Source organism: Alosa alosa, chromosome 3 (genome assembly GCF_017589495.1).
Source record: "Alosa alosa isolate M-15738 ecotype Scorff River chromosome 3, AALO_Geno_1.1, whole genome shotgun sequence".
NCBI lineage: Eukaryota > Metazoa > Chordata > Actinopteri > Clupeiformes > Clupeidae > Alosa > Alosa alosa.
The window spans coordinates 36208161-36214392 of NC_063191.1; the positions used below are offsets into that span (position 1 = coordinate 36208161).

The 6232-nt window shown below is 44.1% G+C and overlaps 1 pseudogene; it reads left to right on the forward strand.

Annotated features, from left to right (window-relative positions):
- The window catches only part of LOC125291679, a 67011-nt pseudogene extending 65014 nt beyond the window's left edge, over positions 1–1997 (forward strand).
- Positions 1998–6232: the final 4235 nt, after the last annotated feature.

Consider the following 6232-nt stretch of genomic DNA (forward strand, 5'->3'; position numbering starts at 1 on the left):
ATCATTTATTTAAAAAAAAAAAAAAACGAAACACGATACGGGGATGACGAGGCCCCCTGGTGGCCGAGGCCCCAGGCAATTGCCTGACCATGCCTAATGGCAGCTCCGCCCCTGTGTGTGTGTGTGTGTGTGTGTGTGTGTGTGTGTGTGTGTGTGTAAGAATCCTTGTGTTTGTGCATGTGTTATTGTGCAGGTATGGCAGTGAGCATACACACGTATGTGTGCACGTGCACATGTGTGTGACTCTGACTGTGTGTGTTGTACAGACTGATGACCCAGGCAGACAGATTGAGCCGCAGAGCCATGTGTCAGAGATGTTAGCGCGTCCCCCCAGTGAGAGTGCAGAGCCAGCCTGTTATGATAGTTAAGCCCTGCCCTGGAGCCTGGTGCAGAACAGACACTGACTCATATGCTATCATTACCTGCTGCAGGCTCTTACTAACTCCCCTGTTATCTACGACCACCACAACAACACACACACACACACACAAACCTGTCTGTTCATGATGAGCAAATGTTACAGTAAGAAGTGTGTGTGTGTGTGTCTGTGTATGTGTGTTTGTGTGTTTGCTTGAGTTCCATTATTTGGTCTTCAAAACATATCAATATAAAAACCAGCAAGGCCTCAGTGCTGTGTTGATGTCTAATGAGATCACCTTTACACCTCAGTCATATGTAAAAACTTGAATTTGCATAGTGACCTATAGTGACAGTTCTCGGATCGACTCAACGACAACTCGACTCAACCCACAGCTCAGTTCATATTCTGACAGAGTTTTTAGCCACAGCTCAGTTCATATTCTGACGGAGTTTTAGGCCACAGCTCAGTTCATATTCTGACGGAGTTTTTAGCCACAGCTCAGTAAATATTCTGACGGAGTTTTTAGGGTTCTGTTTACAGGGCCACATCAGTGGATAAATAGAATGTCCCGTAAAAGTCTCTGACCTGTAGCCAGAACCAGATCCGACAGCTCACGACCTCACCAGAGTCACGCCCGTCTCCCCCTGGCTTCTCCCGACTCCCGTCGCCATGGTGTCCGAGGTCAGAGTACCGCAGAACGTTAGGTCATCGCCATCACCATGGCAACAGGTTTGAGTGTTGTCAGATCTATGGTATTAATAGTTTTTTTGTGTGTGCTGTATGTGGCCATTTTTGAGTTGGAGAGAGAGAGAGAGAGAGGCTGTGGCATTGCAGATGCATCTGTGTGTGTGTGTGTGTGTATGTATGTGTGTATGTGTGTGTGTGTGTGTGTGTGTGTGTGTGTGTTTAGTCTGGGCTACATGATCTGAAGACAACAGACTTAAGGCCTTTGCTACAATAAGAGCAGCACTCAAACTGTCTCTCTTTCTGTGTGTGTGTGGAGGTGAGAGAAAGAGAGAGAGAGAGAGAGAGAAAGTGTATACAGTATATGAGAGAGAGCGGTGGTATTTGTGTCTTGAGTGGGTCTATTTCTATAGGAGCGTGTACGTGTTGATGCGCGTGTATGCGCTTATTGGTGACGTGTTTAAGCGCACACCCTGACAGTGAGTCAGAGAGAGAGTCCAACTGGAGGGAGGGGAGGGTGAAGGGTCAACAGGAGGTGACCAGGAGATTCATTTGTGGGAGTCTATGAGTGTGTCTATGTGTGTCTTAGTCAGTGGTTCTGTCTGTGTGAGTGTGTGTGTGTGTGTGTAAGGGAGAGAGAGAGAGAGATGGCTCAGTAAATATGTGTGTGTGTGTGAGTGTGTGTGTGTGTGTGTGAGTGTGTTATTGCATGCCACCAGACATTCTTTTGAAGCACAGCTGTGCTCTAGGCAATAACAGGTTGTTACACTCCTAGACATGGCATTCAGATTTTTATGACCCGAGTGTTTCTAAAAGAAGCTTCCATTCTAACCCCAGTGACCTCACGGCATGGCTCCCAATCAGAACCTCCTCCGCTGCACCTCTGCCAAAGCCCAACCCCGGTCTGGATCAGCATCTGGATCTCCGGTCGGTGCCCAAACCCATGCAGTAGGCTACCTAACAAAGTCCAAAGCCAGAGTGCCTGACAACTGGGTTTAAGGCGGGAATCACACTGACCAGCGGCTGACCTCATGGTGGGCCCATTGTCACATATTGCTGCTACAACAACTTTTGATTATATCTCTAACCTTTGCCTTTTTCACAGGAGAAACTAACTAGGAAGCAGGAAATGTAATTAATGTGTACATTGTCATGTCTTGATTAATGCACTCTCACTACAACAATGGTCTCAAGTCTCATCAAAGTCAAATCAAATCATGTGACCCAAAATCAGCTGACCTCGAAAAATCATGTGATCCATTTTAGGGCTGAAACGATTCATCGAGTTACTCGAATAACTCGATTACAAAAATTACTCGAGGCAAAAACCCTGCCTCGAAGCCTCGTTAAATTCCTATGACGCGCACTATACGCGCAGGGATCTGATTGTTCCACACAGACCGTTGTTCAGGAAGCACACCACTAGCGCGTGAATCGTGATACATTCTGAATTTAGCTGGCGCGATGGCGGAGTCAAGATATCCATAAATGGCAGAGAATGTCTAAAGTTTTCAAGTAAAGTTTTGGGATCATTACATACTCAAAAAGGAAAAGAACAAGCATCTGAACCTAAATATCCACTCCATGCTGTTTCACCAAGCGTCAATAAAGTAGGCTAGGCTATTTATCAATCTATCTAGCCTATCTATCATCTATCTACGTAGCCTATAGCCTACATTGATGTTGGCTGATTTTAATCACATACTGTATTTGTAGCGATGTCGTGATGGCTTGTTTAGCTTTGATGTTTTTAAGTAAGTAAACTTATTCACGTTCAATTGCAAGACAGTATGCCTAAAAAAGAACCCCTCACACACATGCATGCACCCTCATCTTTCCTCACGCACCGCACGCGTGCACACACACACACACACACAGGTTGCTAGGTTACCATAGCAAATACTGTAGGCTCACCCCAGAAATGATTTTTTAGTAGCCTAATGGTAAAATTATTTGTTAGTAGCCTAACGGTAGGCTATGTTTTAGTAGCCTAATGGTAAAATGATTTGTTAGTAGCCTAATGGTAAATGCTGCAGGTGTAGAAATCTACATAAAACAGATATTTATGTTGATGTCAGGTCTAGATTACAGCATGAAACTTGTTGTAGGCTACATATTAATACATTAAATTGCTTTCCCTCTTCTCCCTCCCAGCACTTCACAACATAGTATGGACAGCTTTGTTCGCCCAGCTAAGTTATTTAATTATTTAATTGATGGCACTGGCACTTAAAAACACTAAATGGGTAAATTGCAATAAATGGGCTTAGTTTTGTAGCCTAATCTTGGAGTTAGAATAAATACCTCTGGGCCAATTGCTTGATCATTTTACAGCCATGTCATTTTCGTTATGCATTATGTGTTTTGGTTGTTTAAAAATACAAAAAAAAAAATATCCGATTAATCGATCGATAAAGTGTTAGATTAATCGATTACAAAAAGAATCGATAGCTGCAGCCCTAATCCATTTCAATGTAACCAACCACAAACTAGGTAAACTATTTAAGTGAGGTTCACAGAGCATTCTAGGAGCCATTCTGTAGTCAGAATCTCCTGCACCACTAAGGTGTGTAGTCATCATCCTCTGAGCTGGTATGTTCATTCTCTGTATTGGGTGAATAGCTTGTACCTGACAAATAAATTGTTATGCTTTGACCCGCATAGTTTTCTAGAGTTTCTTTAGATATCCTTCAAAAATGGGCCAGGAGGAACGGCTAGGATTAGTCTCCAGGGCCGTGGGGGCTAAATCAGTGAAAGTGTAGGCATGCTACCAGGAGAACTGGCCATCGTATTGTACTGTGGTGGGTCACTGACTTTATTAGTAGTCTGGAATTAGACAGCTAACCTTAGCACACCCTGAACCCTCTGTAGCTTCGGTAAGATGTTCTGTCCAGATGAGTATAGTGGTCCAGGTCAGCACTATAGCCTCTGACCAACTTTCACACTAGGATCATTACTCAGTAAATGGTGCCTCCCGAATTAGTCGGCCGAGGAGGGCCTTGCACACTATTCTTGGGGAAGATGTGTCTAATTAAATAGCTAGAAGGCATTCTTGTAACAGTATCGTGGGTAGGCCTACATCGGCCTACTATGGATAGTAATATCACTTTGACTGAAACTTCTCCATATCTAGCGGGGTCAGATTCATTAGGTTAACAGGGGTTCTATAATCAATTGTTATTTCCAACAGCGCGCGGAAGCTTCACGATTTCCTTCGACCACTCCCAGTTCCCTCATTGGTCCTGACGAGTGACGTCTTACACTGGCGTCTTAACTTTCAAAGCACGTGAGGGTATTCAATTGTCAGTTTAGGTCGTTTGAACAGATAGCTAATTATGGTCTGAGTTGAACTTGGTTCAACTTTCAAATCCTCATTTAGCGTGAGGGACACAGATCAATTGTCATTTTAGGTCAGCGCCGGGCTGTCCAGTTTAGGAAACGGTTTCAACGTTTGTGTTACTTAGGAACGAGATAGAACTTATTATGGTCTGAGTGTTGCGTTATGCTCGCCGCTGGCCAATGTGATGCCCACCTAATCCTCATTTATGCTTAACATGAGAGATGGACACAGATACAGATACTCTGCACTCATTCTACTGCTGGTTGTCTGAGCGCTTACAGATACGGATGAAATGGAGCAATGTTTGTAACGGACACATCTATTTTGGAATGAAAAGGGAACATTATTCTGACTTAACATGCCAGTTGCTGGAGATTGATCTTCTCTGAAGGACAAGACTACCAGGCAGTGCTGACAGGTCCACATCCGCGCTCCTGCAGTTGAGTGAAAGTGGAGAAGGTGTTTGTTGTTGTTTTATTTCTTGTCTATTTCAGCGAAGAGCATCCATGAAACAACAAGGTCCTGACACGATCAGATCTCCCAACATGGAAATGGGACGAGCTACCTAAGTGAATTATAGCCATTGATGAGCAGGAGCCAAACCTCCTCTCTCCAAACATCTCCAAACTCAAGAGCACAGACCCTTCAGGACTGCTACAGGGGATTACAGGCGTGCAAGGGAAGATCGATGTGAATGATATGTATTGTATTGTACACAGAAATAAGGGTGAACCAACATAGATGGCCAGGAGATGATGTGAATGATATGTATTGTATTGTGTACACAGAAATAAGGGTGAACCCAACATAGATGGCCAGAGATGATGTGAATGATATGTATTGTGTACACAGAAATAAGGGTGAACCCAACATAGATGGCCAGATGATGATGAATGATATGTATTGTATACACAGAAATAAGGGTGAACCCAACATAGATGGCCAGGAGATGATGAATGATATGTATTGTGTGTGTACACAGAAATAAGGGTGAACCCAACATAGATGGCCAGGAGATGTTGTTTTATTTCTTGTCTATTTCAGCGAAGAGCATCCATGAAACAACAAGGTCCTGGACACGATCAGATCTCCGGGCAGGTTTCTGTCCTTGGCCGGGCTTCCATGGAAATGTGGACGTAGCCACGGAAACTAAGTGAATTATAGCGCACAGGCGTAAACAGGAGCCAAGCCTCCTCTCTCCAAAACATCTCCAAACTCAAGAGCACAGACCCTTCAGGACTGCTACAGAGTTACAGGCGTGCAGGGAAGACGATGTGAATGATATGTATTGTATTGTGTACACAGAAATAAGGGTGAACCCAACATAGATGGCCAGGAGATGATGTGAATGATATGTATTGTATTGTGTACACAGAAATAAGGGTGAACCCAACATAGATGGCCAGGAGATGATGTGAATGATATGTATTGTGTACACAGAAATAAGGGTGAACCCAACATAGATGGCCAGGAGATGATGTGAATGATATGTATTGTATTGTGTACACAGAAATAAGGGTGAACCCAACATAGATGGCCAGGAGATGATGTGAATGATATGTATTGTGTACACAGTACGCAGCCTGCCTAAAGACGGGTGCACGACATGTGAACTGTTAGCTCAGGAAATCGGCCATGCAGTTTGTTTGGGTTTTAGGGAGTTATTTTTGCTGACCTGGCAGAAGAAGGGAGCAGACCGTGGCTATAAGCAGAGAGAGAGAGAGAGAGAGAGAGACACTGTGTGTGTGTGTGCATGTCTGTGTGTGTGTGTGTGTGATGAACAGATCAGACACGCAGGAAACTGTGCCAGTGGCAGATGGGTGGAGTCAGAAAGTTGTGAAGTTCGT